At 43.8% G+C, this 22477-nt stretch overlaps 1 protein-coding gene across 1 annotated transcript in view; it reads right to left on the bottom strand.

Moving 5' to 3' along the window:
* Positions 1 to 22477, bottom strand: part of AK9 (adenylate kinase 9) — a 2653312-nt gene that overhangs the window by 2116065 nt on the left and 514770 nt on the right. The gene's annotated exons all lie outside the window — the stretch shown is intronic.

Raw genomic sequence — 22477 nt, 5'->3', positions numbered from 1 at the left:
TGGGGCCTCTGAGTACCTCAAGTTTCAATGGGAAGAAATGTATCCTAGTTGTAGTAGATTATGCTACCAGATACCCTGAGGTGGTGGCTCTATACTACAATGAGGCAGAGAAGGTGGCAAATACTTTGTTAGATATTTTCAGCAGGGTATGTTCCAAAGACAAATACTAGCTGACAGAGGTGCCAATTTCATAGGTTCATAGGTGTGTACTAGACTAATGGCCCCAGAGCCTTTACAAGCCTAGCCCATAGACGTGTCCTGGCATCGTGCCACCCAGTGTTCATGTTGGACCTGCTAGCTTGTGGGAGTCATTTGGAGTGAAGCACCTAAAGATTACCCCCTACCACCCCCAGACTAATGGTCTTGTGGAGAGGTTAAACTGTACACTAAAGACCATACTAAGGGCATTTGCAGACCAGTTTAAAAGAGATTGGAACAAATATTTGCCCCATCTGCTGTTTGCATACAGAGATGACAACTTGGAACTTGAAGTGTTTGACAAATAAATTTAGATAATTTAGATCCAGCACTGGCCTGAGGTCCCCATTCTACTTTTGGTACTAAAAAAAAATCTCTTTTTAACAGCTTTTCTATTTCCTATGCTGTGGAATTCTGTGGATTTCTTTATTGTTGGGGGTGGATTAAGAAAAGTGATATGATAGCCTCTGGTGATGATTGATTGCACCCAAACATCTTTGGTGATAGACATCCAGGCCTCTAGGTGCAAAGTTATGGGTACCATGACTGCATCCAGACTGCAACAGCCAAACAACCCTTTAAGAGTGATGATAAGGCTTTTCATTGGAGGACAACAAATCCTTGGTCCTTTGGACCTCCTCTGCCACAAGCACATCTGCCACTACCCTCTTTCTGGTCAAAAAGGTCCCCTGAGGGGTCAAAAACCATATCTCTATGGTATAGAGAGTTATTCCATCTTTTTCACTCCAGAACAGAATGGCTTTAATCTTTTGGTCGAAAGATCCATCAAAAGCAGCATTTATGAAAGATATCTTAAAATGTTCAGCGAAATCGCACAAGGGCATCCAGGCATGCCTCTCTAGCATAATGCCTGTGCTCTAGAAACATCTTCAATTGCATTAGAAATCAGTCACATGAAGGTAGTAGAAAGGGACTGTAGGTCAGCCAGTTAAAAATCCACACTTTTTATGTCTTCCACAGAAATGGAACCAGATAAGGACTTGAAGAGTTTCTTAGACAAGTCTGTTTGAAAACTCGTCATGTGTGCCAAGCAATTCATCAATCTCAAGACAAAGGTCACTGAAGCATAAACACACTTCCTATGTCTGTCCAAAGCCCTTGACTCCCTATTAGGAGGGTGGACAGATGACTTATTCTCAGCAAACTCCTTTTGGTGTCATCCACAGCCAGGTCTTTGCTCCAATAAGCACAGTCTTTAGAGGCTAATAAATACTTATCATGTTTCTTCAGAATCTATTCCACCACATCCATTTTCATACATGCCTGATAAGAGAACAGATCAATCATCTTATCAGCCAGAGGTACCACCCAGGAAGTAGCTGAGCAAGTAAAAAAAGCTTTGAGGAAAATGGATTCCTCCTTAGAAGGGATTTGAAAGAACAAACACTTTTCTGTCTCAATAATTTGAGGATTGCTCTGAAGAAAACATATTCAAGTGGTGATCTGGGGGGGGGGGGGGGGTTCTTCATCAAAATTCATATATTCTGTCAATGACTCCTGTGATGAGTCAATGTGTCTCCTCTTTCACTTATGCTGCTGAGGAGCTTCCATGGGGTGATGTTCCGGGGAAGATTAAGAATTCTGAGGGGAATCGTGAAAAAGGACTGTCTCAAACTAGTGTGCTCCAGCTGTCTCCGTGGAACAGAATATGTAGGTGCAGGATCCAGGGCCAATGGTTGTGGAGTGGGTGGAGCCAAGGGATGAAGAATTTCCATGCTCATGACTTAAAGAGGGCTATATCCACAGCCTTGAAAACAGGTGCTGAAGGAGAAACCAAAACTGCCCCAGCCAGGGCCAAAACTCTCAAGCTGGGATGGCCAAGAGTATCTCCCTGACTGTGTCTTAAGACCAAAGTCAGAGCCAAGCTGTCAAGTGCTGAATCTCCAAGGGGAAGATACGGCTCCGTAAATCTCAGGGTTAAGCCCCTACCCCCAGATTCAGTGCCAAAGCTTCAGCTTTGGGACCCATCTGGCCCAGAAAAGAGTGTAACCTGCTGGATCAGAGAAGATGCCAGAGTCGAAGAAGCACACAACAGGACAGGAGGGAAGAGAAAGTTTTGGTCTGGTGAACAAGAAGGAATCCCCTGAAAGGAGGAATTTCCCCTTACTGTCATCTTTATACTAGCTGGATTAGCTTCAGAACCCATTTAATTGAAACAATATGTTGCCAAAGAGATAAATGGAGATTCAGACTTTCTGGAAAGTATATGGGACTGCTAGAGAGGTCCCCAGGGATGGGGAAAACATTCTATTTGTGCAAGGGCACATTCTCTGTACTTTCTTCCATGACTGATGAAAGTGGCTCTTCTCTGTCTTATATCACCTACTTAGAGGCAATCTCTGCTTGACTTACAAAGCCATGTCTGACCCAGCTCTGTTAGAAATGCTACATCTAAAGAAATCCAAATCCCTCCACACCATACACTCCAGAGACCTCAACCTCATTGCCACAATCAACAGAACATACTGAAGGGACAGGTTCGTAACCCAGAGACTGCCCATGCTATGGAACAGACTTCCCATACATGTCAAGCAGAGCACCTCGCTAACCCTCTTCAAGAGAAATCTTGATGAGTGGATAGAAAATAGAAAATTCACCCCGGGAATAACTCCAGTGTCTCTACTCAACAGAGGCACTGGGAACTAAGGTCAGGTGGCACGATGCCAGGGTAATCCTATGGCCAGGCTTGTAAAGCCCTCAGGGCCTTTAGCCTAGTACACATCTATGAACCTATAAGAGGACCCTAACAGCCACAGAGGATGTGTCTAACCCCTGGTCCATGGTGACCATAAGGACAACAACACAAGGATCCAAGGAAAAATATGAGCGGTCTGAAGAACCAATTTTGGCTGCAGCAGAGTCCCCCACCTGCAGCTGAGGCAAATTACTAGCCTGCTGTGGTGGCAAAGGTTGCTTAATTAACTTTTTCTTTTTATGTTTGAAAGAAGGTCTGACCAAGGGACCGGTAGTTTGTTGGTCTACATCACTTCATCAAATGGTCAATTCAATGAACAGCATTTCATCAGCAAAGCCATTCATCTAATTCCCCTTGTGCCTCCCGAAAATGATATATACCAACTCTAAGACTGCAGTACAGTGGGGAAAGGGCAAATCTTCTGATTCTCACTGTATCGCAATCTCAGTATAAACAGTTTAAAGAGTGGAGTGTTTCATGCAATTGCACTGAAAATGCTGTGCGATGAACTGATTTTTGCTGAACTGATAGGGACCCGTAATGTGTTCCATGGTCAAGGCAAACGTGGTGCTTGTTAAAACAGGAAAGCTTCAATAAAGTCACTTTTTCCCCCACATAAAACACAGTAAAAAAACACTTTAAATACTTTCCCCAGCCCCTAAAAGTAAAAATAAATAGAGCTTCTCCACAGAAGTAGTTTACAATAACTTTTAACAACTTTTTACCACAAAAGTAAGTGCACTCCCCTTTAAAAGTGCATAAAACTAATGCCAAAGTCAATAAAAACACTTTTCTGTAGCATTAAAATAGCTGTTTTACACAGAGAAAAACAGTTTAAGCAACAAAAATGTAATATGCAAGGTTTTCCCCCAAAAGGAACTTATCTACCCAGCAATGGAACAGTGTTATTTATCTGTCAATCCCATTAAGCCTGTACAGAAGCACTCTACTTGGTGAAAGGAAAGCTCTAAAAGGCTTAGTGCCCAAACTATCTTTTTAGTCAGCTCAGCTTATGCTCAGTAATGGTTTGGGTATATGGAAGGTGCCATGAAGCTTTGGAAGCTGGCCGGCTGTTATATCCTTTTCAGAATATAACCAATATACCACAGAGTGATCAATATGAAGAAAAAGAAGTTATGTAGTTACCATAACATTCCATCTGTGTTGTCAATCTTCATTCTTTCCTCATGAATGGGTTCAGATCCGATCCATTGCATCCAGCTCAGCCGATGCTACAGCTCACAGCCACCAGATCTCTCAAGTTCTCTCTTACCCACAATGGACCCTGACAAATACCTCAGGTCTTGTTTGCTGCTATATAGTGTAATGGGATAGAGAGAAATATGGGAGGCCATATCCAAAGTCATATAAACATGTAAATGTACCTATTCAGAGACCATGTAACTGCTCATTCCTCCACAAGTCATGGACGGGGGTAGGTGGGAGGTGATGTGAGGAAAGAATGAAAATTGACAACAAAGATGGAACTTTATGGTGAGTATGTAACTTCTTTACTTGATGTCATCAATCTTCATTCTATTCTCAAGAAAGGGACAGTGTCCCTAGCTACTTGAAACAATGGTAGACTCCAAGAAGGATATTCCCGAGCACCATAGAAACAAATGATGCCCTACCTCTGGAGAGCAGATCCAATCTGTAATGAGTAATAACGTTATGAGGAGTGACCCAAGTTGCTGCTGCACAAATGTCATCCATAGACATCCTAGATTGGAAAACTGTGGTTGTAGCCACAGATCTACTGGAGTGTGCTTTCAATGAATGTGAAAGAGAAATGCCTAATTTATTATAGACAAAGGAGAGGTTAACTACTTTGATAGAGTAATTATAGAAACTGATTTTCCGAATTTTGGTCCAGAGATGGAAACAAATAGTAGGTCTGCTTTCCTGATTCTTTCTGTTATATGCAAATAGAAACACAACTGTCTACGAACATCCAGTAAATGTCAAATACATTCTCCTTTGTTGGTAAATTTAGGAAAAAATACTGGCAAATTGCAGAACTATTGATTTTGGATTCTGACACCACCTTTTTGAAGTAACAATATATTGGTATGTAAGATCACTCAATCTTTGTGAAAAAAACAAGTAAAGAGGTTTAGAAGGTAGTGCTTGGATCTCAGAAATTCTTCTTGTGGAACTGATGGCAACCAAGAATATGGTCTTCTTAGAGAGAAATTTAAGGTTACATGTAGCTGCTGGTTCAAAGGGAGGTTGTGTGAGAGATTTCAACATTAAATTTAGGTCTCATGGAGGTGAATGGTCTTTAAAGGGAGCTTTTGTATACGTTTTAAGAAGGGCTTGCTCAACTTGTGAGAAGCTATGGGTGTGCCATTCAATCCTGTATGGTAATTAGAAATTGCTGCCAACTGTACCCTAATTATTGAAATACTAGAGCTGTTTTGAAAAAGGTGAGTGAGGAAATCTAAAATGTGATAAATAAAAGCTGATAAGGGGTCAAGTTTATGCTGCTGGACCCAAATGGCAAAACTTTTCCATTTACTAGAATATGTTTTTCTTGTCAAAGGTTTATGGGAAGACAGGATTATTAGTCAGACAGGTGATGACAACATAGATTTTCTGGCTACTATGGGAACTGGAGAAACCAAGCAGTTAGTTTGAGGTTTGGTATATCTGGGTGTAACAAGGTCATCGGGCGAGACAGGAGGTCGGGAGTCGAATCTAGGTTCCCTGGTGGTTGAACCAGGTGAGGCCATAGGAAGGGAAACCAAATTTGTTGAGGCCAGTAGGGGGTGTGAAGGCTGCCAGCCCAGCTAGATAGAATTTTGTAAATAATTCTGTGTTATTGTAAATATTAATACGATCCACAGCCTTGTTTTACAAATGTAAGAAAACTGTGTTATGTACTGAACTTCAAGATTGTAACCACAGTGTACCCTGCTGGAAGAAAGTAGAAAAGTGTATACACTCTATACCTGTGTTATGTATGTTTCATAGTAGAAATTGGGATATACAAAGTTAACTTGCAAAACTCTAAGTAAATCAGTCGATAAGTAAAGAGTTTTAAGATGTGTTATAAAGTCAGACTGACTGTAATCTCTGTGTGCTCTTAAGGGAAATTGTACTTTATTGTGTGTACTTGTTATCCTCCCAATATGCAAGTCCCTCAATGGTGTTAGTGTTGAAGACTGAGGCTCCTTGATTACTGGTCCAGTGCACGGGCGTCATAGGGGGCAATGAGGATCACTGTGTTCTTTGACCTGGAAGCTTTCTGCAGAAATTTTGGTATCAGTGGGGTTGGCAGAAATGCATAAAGGAGACCAGAAGGCCAATCATGAAGTAGAGCATGCCTTGGTGACTATCCCCGTGGGGTAATCAGGGCAAAGTAGTTGCTGCACTTGTTGTTTAGGGGAGAGGCAAAAAGATCATAGCATGGCTGGCCCCATCAACGTAAAATCTCCTCCACCACCTTTTCAATGATGGACTACTCATGTGGAAGTTGTATGCACCTGCTCAGTTTGTCTGCAATCACATTGGATCTCCCTGGAATGTGCGTCGCTAAAAGAAAGCAGTCTGAAGAGATCACCCACTGCCAGACCCAGAGTGATTGACACAGTGGGTAAGATCTGGTTCCTCCCTGTTTGCTGATGTACCAGACAACTGACATGTTGCCATTTGAATCACAATCATTCCAGAGGGAAGAATATCTTGAAATGATCACAACAACAACAGCACTGCTCCCATCTCTAGAACATTTATATGCAAATTGGCCTCTTCAGGGGACCAAGTACCCTGGACTGTCCTCCCCAGATAATGCCCACCCACCCTATCTGGGAAGCATCCATGGTCGCTATGGCCTTGGGCTGTTGAAGAATGGACAGACATGGAGCAGTTGATTGGACTAGATCCACCAATAAAGATCATTTCTGCATGTGTTGGTAATTTTTATCTGATATGACATTGATTGATAGAAGATTGACCACTGGGTAGCCAGCACTGACTGTAGGATCTGCATGTAAAATCTGGCCAGTGGAACTAAGGTTATTGTTGCAGCCATGAGACCCAGAGTTCTGAGGACTGTGTAGGCTGAGACTGATGTATTGTCTACAACCTTTTTGACCTGTGACCTTATAGTTAGAACTCAATGAGGTGGAAGGGAAGCAATAGCCGTGGTCATGTTGAGCAGTGCTCCAATTAATTCCAGTGTCTGAGTTGGTTGCAGTTGTGATTTGTTGTAATTTATGGTAATACATAGGACAGCACAGGTGTGGAGAAACTGATCTCCTTACTGTATGAGATGATGCCTGGTCAGAGCAGTTATAAGCTCAGTCGTCCAGTAGGGAAACACCCAGAATTCCTGCAGTCTGAGGTGTGCTGCTACTACTGCCATGTATTTGATAAACACCCTGGGGGATGTGGTGAGGTCAAAGGCAGTATTCTGAATTGGTAATGACAGGCTCCCAGCCAGAAGCATAGTTACTTCCTGGACCACCTGTTCATCATTATGTGATAGTAGATGTCCTGGAGATCTAATGAGCACATCCAGTCATCCTTGCCCAGAAAAGGGAGAATGGACTGAACCAAGACCATCTGGAACTTGGTTTGTTGAACAGATTTGTTTAAGTTTGTGAGATCCAAAATTGGTCTCCAGTCCCCTAACATTTTTGGCACTAAAAAGAACCTTCAGTAAGTTCTAGATCCTATCTGATCTGGTGGGACCTCTTGGATGACTCTTTTTCTAGCAGCTTTAGAATCTGAACTACTGCCTGATCCCTGTGACTGGGTGGGACATCTAGGATTTTCCTGGGAATTGGGGGTTGAAGGGAAAATGGTTTTATATAACTTCTGGATATAATCATCTGCACCCAAGTATCTTTTGTTAATTCAAGCCAGGCTGTCTGGTGTAAGGACAATCTTTCCCCATCTGTTTCCAGAGGTGGACAGTCATGCCTCCATTCAAGAATGCTGGTAGGGTTTATCAAAGAAAGATTCTCGTGAACCCTAGTTTTGTGGGCCACCTCTGCCATGAGGGCAACAACGTCCATTAGAGTTCCCCCCTCTGCCTCTGGGGATACTTCCTCCACATGTGTCATGGAATGGACCATGGGACTTTTTGAACCACATTTTTTGTCCACTCCATTGATTCCTGGAGAAGGATCTCTGGGGTGCCTAAAAACATATGCCCATGGCAGACAAGGTCTTACCATCTTTCTCACACCTGGAGAGCATTTCTTTCACTTTAGGGCTAAAAGGGGTTGTTCCATCAAAGGTAGCATTGACGGAATTCAACTTATGGCTGCACAAAGTCACATAAGTGCATCCATGCATGCCTCCTCATGGAAATCCCTGAACCTGCAGCTATTGAGATTCCTTCCACTAAGTTGGAAATTAACCTTGTGCAACTATTGAAAATAGCCTGTAGGGTTGCCAACTGAGAAGTTACTGAATCCTTAACCTCTGCAGATACAGTTCCTGAGGGAGTATTTGCTAACTCTTTGGTCAAATCTCTCTGAAGTCTAACAAAATGTGCCAGATAGTTCACTTATCATAATGCAAAGGTCACTGTAGCAAAGACATACTTCCCCAGTCTGTCCATTGCCCACAACTCCCTGTTTGGGGGGAAGGACAGTGGAACTCTCACCAGCTAGTTCCTTCTCTGTGGCTGCCACACCAACCATGGTATCAACTGAAACCCTTTTCTCCTAAAACTGTCTGCAGGTGGTGCCATTATCCTGTCCGGTCTCCGAGATATTGCCTCTATGGAGTCAGGCTCTTTCCATGCCTGCTTAGAGATCATGTCTATGAGCTCATTAGTGGGCAGAGTCACTCAGGAAGCAGAGAGTCCTGTACAGTAATCCTCTAGGAGAATGGACTCCTCTGACTTAGGGTGGGACTTATTCCCAGATAATGCCCACCCACCCTATCTGGGAAGCATCCATGGTCGCTATGGTCTTGGGCTGTTGAAGAATGGACAGACATGGAGCAGTTGATTGGACTAGATCCACCAATAAAGATCACTTCTGCATGTGTTGGTAATTTTTATCTGATATGACATTGATTGATAGAAGATTGACCACTGGGTAGCCAGCACTGACTGTAGGATCTGCATGTAAAATCTGGCCAGTGGAACTAAGGTTATTGTTGCAGCCATGAGACCCAGAGTTCTGAGGACTGTGTAGGCTGAGACTGATGTATTGTCTACAACCTTTTTGACCTGTGACCTTATAGTTAGAACTCAATGAGGTGGAAGGGAAGCAATAGCCGTGGTCATGTTGAGCAGTGCTCCAATTAATTCCAGTGTCTGAGTTGGTTGCAGTTGTGATTTGTTGTAATTTATGGTAATACATAGGACAGCACAGGTGTGGAGAAACTGATCTCCTTACTGTATGAGATGATGCCTGGTCAGAGCAGTTATAAGCTCAGTCGTCCAGTAGGGAAACACCCAGAATTCCTGCAGTCTGAGGTGTGCTGCTACTACTGCCATGTATTTGATAAACACCCTGGGGATGTGGTGAGGTCAAAGGCAGTATTCTGAATTGGTAATGACAGGCTCCCAGCCAGAAGCATAGTTACTTCCTGGACCACCTGTTCATCATTATGTGATAGTAGATGTCCTGGAGATCTAATGAGCACATCCAGTCATCCTTGCCCAGAAAAGGGAGAATGGACTGAACCAAGACCATCTGGAACTTGGTTTGTTGAACAGATTTGTTTAAGTTTGTGAGATCCAAAATTGGTCTCCAGTCCCCTAACATTTTTGGCACTAAAAAGAACCTTCAGTAAGTTCTAGATCCTATCTGATCTGGTGGGACCTCTTGGATGACTCTTTTTCTAGCAGCTTTAGAATCTGAACTACTGCCTGATCCCTGTGACTGGGTGGGACATCTAGGATTTTCCTGGGAATTGGGGGTTGAAGGGAAAATGGTTTTATATAACTTCTGGATATAATCATCTGCGCCCAAGTATCTTTTGTTAATTCAAGCCAGGCTGTCTGGTGTAAGGACAATCTTTCCCCATCTGTTTCCAGAGGTGGACAGTCATGCCTCCATTCAAGAATGCTGGTAGGGTTTATCAAAGAAAGATTCTCGTGAACCCTAGTTTTGTGGGCCACCTCTGCCATGAGGGCAACAACGTCCATTAGAGTTCCCCCCTCTGCCTCTGGGGGCACTTCCTCCACATGTGTCATGGAATGGACCATGGGACTTTTTGAACCACATTTTTTGTCCACTCCATTGATTCCTGGAGAAGGATCTCTGGGGTGCCTAAAAACATATGCCCATGGCAGACAAGGTCTTACCATCTTTCTCACACCTGGAGAGCATTTCTTTCACTTTAGGGGTAAAAAGGGTTGTTCCATCAAAGGTAGCATTGACGGAATTCAACTTATGGCTGCACAAAGTCACATAAGTGCATCCATGCATGCCTCCTCATGGAAATCCCTGAACCTGCAGCTATTGAGATTCCTTCCACTAAGTTGGAAATTAACCTTGTGCAACTATTGAAAATAGCCTGTAGGGTTGCCAACTGAGAAGTTACTGAATCCTTAACCTCTGCAGATACAGTTCCTGAGGGAGTATTTGCTAACTCTTTGGTCAAATCTCTCTGAAGTCTAACAAAATGTGCCAGATAGTTCACTTATCATAATGCAAAGGTCACTGTAGCAAAGACATACTTCCCCAGTCTGTCCATTGCCCACAACTCCCTGTTTGGGGGGAAGGACAGTGGAACTCTCACCAGCTAGTTCCTTCTCTGTGGCTGCCACACCAACCATGGTATCAACTGAAACCCTTTTCTCCTAAAACTGTCTGCAGGTGGTGCCATTATCCTGTCCGGTCTCCGAGATATTGCCTCTATGGAGTCAGGCTCTTTCCATGCCTGCTTAGAGATCATGTCTATGAGCTCATTAGTGGGCAGAGTCACTCAGGAAGCAGAGAGTCCTGTATAGTAATCCTCTAGGAGAATGGACTCCTCTGACTTAGGGTTGGAGGATGTCCAGCCACCCCTCTGTTTCAGGATCTCTAATATGTCTCCAAAGGGAAAAGCTTCAGAAGGTGACCATGGGGACCCTTTGCCATTGTCAAAATCCATGTCTTCAGTGATGGACTCCTGTGGGGAGTCTCGATGCTTCTTCTTATGCGTCCTTTTCCCGTTCTTCCAAAAGAATTAGGTAGGGGGTTGGAGGGTGGGGCATTGAGGATACATGAAAATTGACAACTCAGATGGAATGTTATCATGAATACATAACTTCTTTATCTGAAGTTGTCAATTTTCATGTTATTCTCAACAGACTGGACAGATTCCCTAGCTACCTTATTTCCTGGGTGGACTAAGGAAGAATATGCCTAAGCACCATTGAGCCAAATGATGCTCTACCCCTGGAGACCAGATCTAATTTGTAATGAGTAGTAAAGGTATGGGGCTTAGCCCATGTTGCTGCTGCACATATGTTGTCCATGGATGCTCTAGCCTGAAAAACAGCTGATGTAGCTACAGCTCTTGTGGAATAAGCCTTTGGGAGTTTTGAAAGAGTAACATCGGATTTGAAATATGTAAAGGAAATGCAGTTAGTCAGCCATTTTGCTAAAGTGACTTTGGCTACAGCATGTCCCAATTTGGTATGTGAGAAGGATATAAAAAGCTGGTCTAATTTTCTGAAGTCTTTTGTTCTGTGTAGGTAGAAACATAACTGTCGATGTAAATCCAAAGAATGTAAACAATACTCTCTTTTATTACAATTGCTGGGGAAGAAAACTGGCAAATTAATACATTCATTGATGTTGTTCTCAGAGACCACTTTTGGAAGGAATGAAGGGTTGGTTCTGAGTGAAACCCTGTCATTAAGAAAGACTACATATGGAGATTTACATGCTAGGGCTTAAATCTCTGAAATTCTTCTGGCAGAAGTGAGTGGGACTAACAAAATAGTCTTCCAGGAAAGGAACTTAATATCACAACTGTGGGCAGATTCAAACGGTTGTTGAGTCATTGCTTGTAATACCAAGCTGTGGTCCCATGGTGGAGTAGGGTCTTTGAAGGGAGGTTGTAACATAAGAGTACCCTTCAAGAAAGACTTACAAAGTTTGTGAGAGGCCACAGAAGAGTCTTTGAAGCCAATATGGAAGTTGGAGATGGCTACTAGTTGAACTTTGATGGTGGAGGCAGAAGCCCCACTATCCAAAAGCAATGCCAAGAACTCGAGGATTGCATGAGTTGGGGTTGAAAAGTGTTCATTGTCACTCTGCAAAGCCCAATGTACAAACTTCTTCCATTTCTTAGAATATAGTTTTCATGTGGAAGGCTTATGAGATGATAGTAGTATGCATTGAACAGGAGAAGAAACCATAGGTTGTCTGGCTACTACCGGAAGTGGAGATACCAAACTGTCAGCTTGAAATTGTGCATGTCAGGATGGACCATGCCTGTTGGGTGGGACAGGAGATCCCGAATTGGATCCAGTATCCAAGGTTGGTTGATTAAGTGAGGCCAAAGGAAGGGGAACCAAATCTGTTGAGGCTAAAAGCGGGTTATGAGGATGACTTAGCTCTTCAACTTGTTGGCTTTCTTAAGAAATTTGGAGATCAAAGGTATTGGTGGAAAGGCATAAAGGAGACCAAGGGGTCAATCGTGAAGATCAGCATCTCTCAGGGCTTCCCCAATTGGGAGAATTATGGCAAAATAGCTGCTACATTTGTTGTTCAGGGGAGAGGCAAACAGATCACAGCAAGGATGGCCCCATGACTGAAAATTTTGTTTGGATACTCTCTGATTAAGGTACCACTTGTGAGGTAGAAGAATGGACTTGCTTAACTTGACTGATATCACATTGGACTTTCACAGAATGTGTGTTGCTATGTGAAAGCGGTTTGATGAGATCACCCATTGACACACTCTCAGGGCTGCTTGGCATAGTGGATAAGACCTGTTTCCTCCTTGTTTGTTGATATACCAGACTACTGAAATGCTGTCTGTTTGAATCCCAATTATTCCAGAGGGGAGAGTATCCTGAAAGGCTTGCAACACTAACAGCACTGCCCTCATCTGTAGAACACCGATGTGTAACGAGGCCTCTATTAGGGACCAAGTCCAGTAAACTGTCTTTCCACTGCAATGCCTCTCCACCCCAGCAGGGAGGCATCTGTGATCGCTCTGGACTTGGGCTGAGGGGGAGAAAAAGGACATCCTTTTAGAATTTGTTCTGAATGAGTCCACCGTGTTAGATCTTTCTTGTAAATTTTGGTGATTGAAATTGGTGTGGACATGGTATGGGTAAGTATCGACCATTGTGCTGCAAGCAACCACTGTAGAATTCGCATATGGAATCTGGCCAGGGGCACAAGAGTTATTGATGTTGCCATGGAGCCCAAGGTTGGGAGAACTAGTTTGGATGGCACTTTGTTCTTGCTGATTATGCTCAAAACGTCTCTTTGAATTGTCAATAATCTTTGTGGAGAAAGAGCGGCTATGGTGTTTTTTGTGTTTAAAATGGTACCTATGAATTCTAGGACTTCGTTTGGCTCTAGGTGACATTTTTCGTAGTTGATATTTACTCCCAAAGAGAAGCACATTTGAAGAACCTTTTGTCTGGCTTCTATGAGTTGATGCCTGGTTGTGGCACTGAAGAGCCAGTCATCCAGGTATGGAAACACTCGGAATCCATGCAGTCTCAAGTGAGCTGTTACTACTGCCATGCATTTGGTGTGAACACCCTGGGGGCTGTGGTGAGACCAAAGGGCAGTGCTCTGAATTGGTAGTGACTGGCTCGCAACCAGAAGAGTAACAACCTCCTGAACTGCCTGCACATTTTTATGTGATAGTATGTATCCTGGTGGTCTATGGAGCACATCCAGTTGTCTTTTTCCAGAAACAGAAGAATGGACTGAACCATAACCATCCTAAATTTGGTTTGACAAACTGACTTGTTTAGCTTGCTGAGATCTAGAATAGGTCTTCAGTCCCTGTTTTTTTTTGGAAGGTTGTTCTGAGGGGGACATAATCGACTGGTATCTAGGAACAGACAGGGCAGAAGCCAGAGCTGAGATGATCCATGCCAAGGCTCTGAGGAGAAGAGGCAACTCTGAAATAAACTTGGGTCAACTCAAACTCCTCGGAACTGACAGGATGGGTACAGCTCTGTGAGGTCCCTAGTTCCTAGAAAACTGGAGAGCTCAGAGATGCAATCAGCACTGATGAAGAACACAACTTCAGGACTGAGGCAGTCGGTACCAGACAACTCATAACCAAGGACTCTGAACTTACTGCCGAAGCCAGAGGTGGAAAGGTGCTTGGAGGGGTGAAAGTAGAAGGACCCTGACCCATCAGGGTAGGAGGCCTAGAAGTTTCAGTAACTCCTTGTGTCCAGAGTATCTTCCTCACCAATCTTTCCAGCTCTTTCTCTCCTCAATGAAGCTTCCGGAAGAGCAGGTGGATTTCACTAGAGAAGAAGGACAGTCATAAAGGGGAAAGGCAGCTTATTTGGGAAGGGATCAGTGGACAGGGAATACCTGGACCTAGTCATTGTTATAAATTCTTTAGTCAGCACTGATGAAGCCGGTGTCAAAGGCATTGTCTTCTCTGAAGGTGGTATCGAGGAAACTGTTGGTACCCTCAGTTGAGCTTTAGGTTCCAATGAAGCAGGTGGAACCAGCAACTTAGACTTCTTAATAGTTAGTGTCAGTACAGGTACTGGCACCGAAGAGCTCCATTTTTTTCTCCTCTCAAGATATGGAAGAGGAGGTCGAGGAAGCTGGACTTGATTTGGAGGATTTAGACTTATACCTGGTATGATCTTTAGACAGTGACTCACCGAAGGAGGAGGGCAACGGTCCCCTTAAAATCAACTTGTTTTTGAGCTCCACTAGAGGTTGATGGCTAAAAGAATGACAAATAGAGCAGTCTTCATGTAAATGGTGAGCTCCTGTGCAAAAAACCCATAACGAGCGCTGGTCCAAATATGGAATTTTGTACTTGTACTTATGAACTTCGCATATATCTTAAACCCCACAGGGGTTTTGTCTTTATCTGACATGGCCAGTGAGGGGAGACAAAAATCACCACAGATGCACTCAGAGATTCACACACACTCACACACACACACACACACACACACACACACACACACACACACACACACACACACACACAGAAAAAAAATAAAAAGAAATAGTCATAATGATAGGAACTCTTTTTTTTTTTAAGCTATAGTGGGTAGAAAGTAAGGAAATACCTGTTATGCTAAAAGGGAAGCTACCGAAGGGTAGAGGGAAGAGTACTAACAATAGTACCTAAAAAGTGCACAAAGTATGAAAAAAGGGGAGGGAACCAGCAAAAAATGGTGTGATAAATATAAAAAAAGATCTGAAAAAAGGGGGAAAATATAAAGCAAAAAGGCTATAGAAAAATTCACTTATGTGAAGAGCTTAAGAGTAAGGCAAAAAATGACATCTGAAGCTGATAGTGGCAAATAAGAGCTGAGGTAATGAACCAGTTGCTTTATAGGTAAAGGGGGAAACTCAATAGTTTTTGGCTGCCATGAGCTTTAGCAAGCGGCTGAATCCGTTCTGAGGGATCGGATCCAAAACCATCCATTGAGGATAACATGAAAGTTGACAACTTCAGATCTGAGGTTTCAGTACAGGATGTCTCCGTTGAGAGAGCAGCTGAAGCTACAGACATTGGGGCATCATGGAGTGGGTAGGATCCAAGGGGAAGGCTCTGTCAGGGCTGCTGAGGCAGCAAACACTCTCTTTGCAGCCTGAAAGGCAGAGCTTGAAGGAGCCACAACGAGGCTCTGAGCTGAGAAAACAGGTTTCTGAATCATCACCTCCCTCCAATCCATCGGCACCAACCCAAGGTGGAAAAAGGGGGAGGGAACCAGCAAAGAAAGGTGTGATAGATACAGAAAAAGATCTGAAAAAAGGGGGAAAATATAAAGCAAAAAGTCTATAGAAAATTCACTTATCTGAAGAGCACCAAGGAGCAGAGATGGCTCAGAAAACTTTAGAGTCAAATGCTGAACCCCTGACCCAGCAGGCAGACTTCGGCTCTTGGAGCTCTCCTGATCCAAAAAGATGAGAGGTCTCAGAGAAGAAGTTGGATCTGAAAATATGGAGATCCTCGGATCCAAGGCTGATGGATACAGATGACTGGAATCCTGAAACTCTATGACAGCAGATGGAGTTAGAGGAGGAACTTGCAGGGGTGGTGTGGTGGAAGGTAGGACTACCTGACCCAGAGGGGTAGGCACCTAGGGAAGCAAATCTGCCCCTGAGCCAAGAGAATCTTCCTCACAACTCTCTCCATATCTTCTTCTGTGAGACTTCTATAATGACCAGAATAAATTGAGGAGGATGCTGGTCTCTGCAGAAAGGGAGATGGAAGCTTGTCTGGTACAGGGTCAATTGATGGAGAGTATTTAGTACAAGGGCAATAGAGAATCTCCGAAGGTTGTATCTGATCTGGTGGTTGTGTCTGATCTGACTTTGATTGAGCCAGACCTGTTGAATTGTTTTTTGAAGCCATAGGATCCAAAGGAGCAGTCAGATCCGAAAGTTTCATCTTTTTCTGATCCTGGGTTGATATTGGATCTTTAGCTCTCAATTTCCATGAAGAATCCGAGGAAGATTTTGATGAGGTGGAAGGCTTCGACTTTGGAGACTGGGATATGGCTTCTCCAAAAGAAGAAGGAAGGACATCTTTTAATATTAATTTATTTTTATGTTCAGTTAAGGCTCACGGATTGAATCTGTGACAAATCAAGCAATCTTCCTGTAAGTGTAATGGACCTAGGAAGTATACACAAAGGGAGTGTGCATCTGAGATAGGCAACTTATGTCCACATTTGGAATATTTCTTAAATCCTGCAGGCTTGTCACTCATCATATAAGTATATTTCTATGTAACTATAGGTCAAAATTCAAGATAAGAGAAAGAAAATTAGTAAGCAACCTTTTTTTTAAACAGGCTGAAGAAGGAAGGAGAAGGAATACCACGAATGGTAAGAACTACAACCAAGTCGTAAGAAAGAGAGAGATACTAATGATAGTATTTAACAGTACTAATTACAAAGGAGACTGAAGAAAAACAGAAGAAAAGATTACAACCCTCAAGTTCAGTAGAGGAGAAGAGGAGGCAAGGAAATGCCAATAATGGTATGGTGGGAATACGACAAAGTCGTAAGTGCAAGGGAGAAAACAGAAAGGAGGAAAATTGTCAACCACACAGTAAAACAGTAAGAACTAAAATGATACAAGGTAATCTATGGAGAGAAAACTGTTTAATGGAAGAATTTTCAAGAAAAAAACTTTACTTATCTAATAGGCTCAAGAGAGATTGGTACACCACGTCCATTAGCTAGAAACAACAAACAAGATTTGAGGTATTTGGCAGGGTGCATTGTGAGGAAGGGAGAAGCTCAAGAGAGCTGGTGGCTGTGAGCTCTAGCATCAGACGAGTCAGGTCTGATGGATTGGATCCAAACCCATTCATGAGGAAAGAATGAAGACTGACAACATCAAGATAATATGTGAATACCTTGCAGTCTGCAGTGGGCTATCACTGGAGCCATACACTTTGTGAATACCTTGGAGGCAGTAGATAGACCAAATGATAATGCAGAGAATTTATAATGAGTTCCAGATACAGAAAACCTTAAGCAACATCTGAAATGTGGCTCTATATGAATGTGATGATATGCATCTCTTTTAAGGTCAAAAGATAACTCAAATGGGGAATAAGAAGTAAGTTGTGAAGAGACAGCGGTTTGAACTTGGGTACTGTCACAAACAGATTAAAAAAAAAATCCAGAACTGGTATCTTCTTTCTTTAGCACCAGGAACATCCTGGAATAAAACCCTTCCCCTAACTGGGGATGATGGGCAGGCTCTATCACCCCCTGAGCAAGCATATGCTGAATAATAGGAGGGAAAAGGAGAGTCTGGCAGGTAAGAAGGAATCCCCTCAAAAGGAAGGAGGGACTCCCACTACCATCTGTAACCTTGAAGGATTACACTTATAACCCATCTGTGTGAAACTACCTGATATCCTGATAAAAACTCCATACTCTGGTAACATAAAAACTAGTTTATTTAAATAAACCCAAAGCTTTCGGGTTACGACCCTTCTTCAATGTGAACAAGACATAATAAACAATCATTTTGTTGTATAAGACATTCAAACCAAACTCATGTGACACAGCCCCCAATCACAAAACATTTCCAATTAATCAATTAAGAAGTTAAGAACACAGTGCAAAAATGCATAAGTATATATTACTTTTAAAACATATATCACTAAAAAATATATAAAACATTTTCTTAAAAATATGTAATTAATGAATATGTGCATATATGTGTGTGTGTGTGTGTGTGTGTGTGTCGTTGTTGTTGTTTGTCTTTCGGCTTTTCCCCGTAAGGGGTCGCCATAGTGGAACTCCGGTCCGCTAATGATTGGCAGTAGATATTTACGAAATGCGGAGGTGCCAGCTCGACGCCCAACCTTCAACGAAGTCACGCCCATTTACGCATGCATGTCTTTTGAATGCTACCCAACCGCGGGGAGAACATGCAGACTCCACACAGAAGGCCCTCCCAAGCCCAGCCGAGAATCAAATGGTTTTAACACATTTGTTGAATTTTCAAAATGGGTGTGATGCTAAATGCAGCATTAATACCAGGATCATATGTTATCCATTTCATTATTCCTCATGACTGGGTCTTGGATCCAATATCAGATCTGAGCCAGCACTATGCATGACATAGATCCAAGGCTTGAGCTTCTGCATCTCCCATAATCTCCTTATGCTATGCGCTCTAACTCCCAGATCTCATTTGCTGTGATTATGCACATACATGATTCTTGTCTCAGAGCTGTTTTGTGAGAGTTTTGGTGATTTCTCCCAAATAAGTGTTTTTCCTTCTTGTAAGAGTTAAGTAGTTTTCTTCTTTACTATCTTCCTGTCCCAGTTTTATTGCTTGTCTCTGGTGTTAGGGAGTTTTTTATAAGTCCCCTTTTTTGTCTTGTAGCTTATCTGACTGGTTTTCCTTCTTTCTTCCTTTATAAAAAAATCCTTTTTGCTTGGTAGAGTTTCTGTGCTGTTATTTTTGGCTTTTTGTGTTTGAGTGTGTGTGTGTGTGTGTGTGTGTGTGTGTGTGTGTGTGTGTGTGTGTGTGTGTGTGTGAGTGTCTTCCTGCCTTTAGATATGTCTGAAAAAGACAAAACTCCAGGGATCAAAAGCTGCTCTTTTTGTGGGCATAAGATGCCTAATTCTGAAATCCATCTGTCTGTGCAGCATTCAACTCTCAAGTGCTGGTGGACCACTAAAACAAGCTGCTCTTGAGGGGAATGGTTCAAGGAGGCTCTTTTTTCTCTAAGTCCCAGGCTACATCAGGCACTAAGGACTCTAAAAGGAAAGCCCCATCTGCTTCTCCAGGCATCTCTCTTCTCTGGCTGATAAACAGCCTAGGCTTGCGGATCAGAGCTCCCCAGATCTGAAACTGCCTTTGGCCATATCGGATTCGACTTCTACAAATCTGTCTGTAGAATCTGAGGTCCCCTCAGAGCCCATGCCTTCAGATCTGACTAGGGTTAGATCCCCCTCAGATCCACTTCCTTCTTTGAATCTGAAGAAGTTGGTCCAGCAGGTGTCAGATCTGCCAGTTTTGTTGTCGGATCTGGTATTACTTTTTGAGGGTTCTTCTTCTTCCCCTTCAGGGTCAACCAGGGATCCAAAGCACTCAGCTCCTAGGCCTTGGAGACGATCTTTGGATCATGGACATCTTAAGTCTACTTTGGGGTCCAGGCTTGGATCCCTGACCAAGTCCACCCATTCATCAGCTTCCTCCAGATCCTCCTGGAGCCTTTTGCCCATGGATATGGACGGGATGATGAGGAGCTTCCTCCGGGCCCAAACAGAGATGGGTTTCTTGGCATATCCAGCCCACTCTAGCTCAGCAAGATCCTCGGCCCCAAGGTTGCCCTCTCCTCTTCTGACTCTCCCTGTTTCAGAATTCCAGGACCCAGTTCACCCAGGAAAGGCATTGAAAAGGCAGAGGATGCTCACTTTTCTGACTCCGTCAAGGTCCCTGACCAGCTCAATCCCATCGCCCTCAGATCAGAGCATGCCTCGGCTCCAAGAGATCACAGCTGGGTCTCTAGGGAAGAGATCACACCCAAGCTTACTTGATTGGTCCCTTCCCTTAGGGGCCTTGGCCCCTGATAACTTGGGGCCAGTACTGTCTGGAAGGCCAGGACCCAGGGTTAGTTCCACTCCTTCTTCCCAGGTAGTTTCAGCTCCCAGAGATGGGGAGGGAATTTCCTGGAGTCCTTCAATTTTTCAGGTGGTAGAGCAGACTTTCTCCAGGTTTAGAGCAGCATCTTCCCCTCTGCGAGTTCCATCCCAGCCCATCACTATTCTGAGCCCTGAGCCCATCCATCCTGTCCAGGGTCAGTCCTCCCAAGCTAGCCTTCAGGTGGCATCTAACCACTCTCTTCTAAGTCCTCCTCTGTGCCCCACACAGAGGAGGTGCGTCGGAAGAGAAAGTGCATGAAAAGGCACTTGGACTCCCCCATGGAAACCCTCACAGAGGACACAGATTTCGATGAAGGGGAATGAGTCTCCCAAGTCTCCGCCAGACAATGTCTCCTGTGGAGACATTTTAGAACTGTTGAAATAAAAAAGCGGATGGTCTTCCCAACCCCCATCTTTGGAGGAATATGTGTTCCTGAAAGCTTTTGGGATGGGCCCATCTACTTCCTGGGTGCCCCCCCCCCCCCCCGTGGACAAGCTCATTAACCTTATTTTGCGCAGGGAAGGAAAGGAACCCAACATTGTGGAATTGGACCCCAAGAAGACTGACAAGTTCTTGGGTTCCCCATCCGATAGGCTGCATTGGAGCAAAGGCATTTCAGTTGATGCCATTGTGGTTGCCGCAGCCACCAAAAAGGAGTTGGCTGAACAGAGCTCCACCATCCATCCTCCGAACAGGGAGTCATGAGCAATAGACAGACAGGGAAAGCATGTCTATGCCTCAGGCACATTTGGCTTGAGAGCTCTTAAAATTTGGTGCACTTTACTCACCTACAAAGAGACTTGGATGCTGAACTAACCAGAGTTGATGTCTGCGGAGGACCTCAAAAATGTCTCTCTCCAGCTCACCACTCCATCCTCTACTGCCAACTCCTTGATGAGGTTAACCTCTAATGCTGCTGAGAGTACCTCTCGAGTGGCTTGTACAGGCATTGCCTTGAGGCGTCATGCGTGGATGCGGTTGTGCAGGTTTGCAGAACCCTTCAAGGTGTCTTTCACAAATGCCCCCTTTGATGGTTCCTCCCCTTTTAGACCATCAGTCAAGGAGACTTTGACCCACAGTGAGCAGGAAGGGAAGAGGTTCCAAAAGTTGCAGGGTTCCTTCCAGAATGATCTTGAGGATTCCTCTTCCAGAGGCAGGGAAAGGGGGTTTAATAGTAGATGCCACCCCAGAGGCAGTGGAGGTCTGCAGAAAAAGGGCTTCAGAGAACCTTTCTCTGAGAAGACCTTTCAGTGCCCCTGAGGCATTGCCCTACTGTCCTGCCCTGGAGGCAGTCAAGGATCAGTTCTTGTTGCACCCAAATGTCTGGACAGACATAACCAATGATCGGTGGATGCTCAATATATCTAGGGGTTATTACATTCCCTTTTCCAAACCTCCTCCAAGTCACAAGAGAGTTCTCCCTGATGCACCACCTGGTCAGACAGAGCTGGCCCAAGGAGAAGTTCTACAAATGCTAGAAAAAAGAGCTGTCCAGGAGTTCCCAGCAGGGCAAAGAGGGTCCAGACCTTATTCTCACTTCTTTTTGATGCCAAAAAAGTCTCGACGCTTGCGTCCAATTTTGGAACTCAGCGAGTTGAATCTGTTTGTCAAGAAGCCGAAGTTCTGGATAGTCATTGCTCAGTTCATATTGCCACTTTTGTGCAAGAATGAGTGGATGTGCTCCATAGACCTCCAGGATGCCTACAATCACATCAAGATAGACAGGTGCTCCAGGAGCCATATGTGCTTCCAGCTGGGAGACAATCATTTCAAATTCAGAGTCCTGCCCTTTGGTCTCACCACAGCCCCCCACCCCCACCCCCAGGTGTTTACCAAATGCTTGGGAATGGTTGCAGCTTACTTGAGACTTCAGGAATTCCAGCTGTTTCCATATCTGGACAATTGGCTCCTCATGGCACTCACAAGGCATTGACTGACATTAGTGACACAGTTCCTTTTGGATACCTTCAAAGAGTTAGACATTACAGTCAATGTGGCCAAATCAATATTGACTCCTGTGCAATGTCTGGAGTTTACAGGAACCCAGCTCAATACAGTAACAGATAATGCAGCTTTGCCCCCACAGAGAGTGGATTTACTCAGAAAGCAAATTAAGGCGATTCTAGAGGTCCCTTCACCGCATGTGTATCTCAGTGTCAAGGCTCTGGGGTCCATGTCAGCAGCTATCTTCCTTGTACTGCTAGCAAGATATTACATGTGAGTACTTCAGTGGATGCTAACATTCCAGTCTCTATCATCGTATGTCTATGCCAATACAACTGACACCCATTTGCAGATG

This window comes from Protopterus annectens, chromosome 1.part0, assembly GCF_019279795.1.
Source record: "Protopterus annectens isolate FY-2018-M chromosome 1.part0, PAN1.0, whole genome shotgun sequence".
NCBI lineage: Eukaryota > Metazoa > Chordata > Ceratodontiformes > Protopteridae > Protopterus > Protopterus annectens.
The sequence above is the reverse complement of the archived record's forward strand: the minus strand, read 5'-3'. Positions and strand labels throughout refer to the sequence as shown.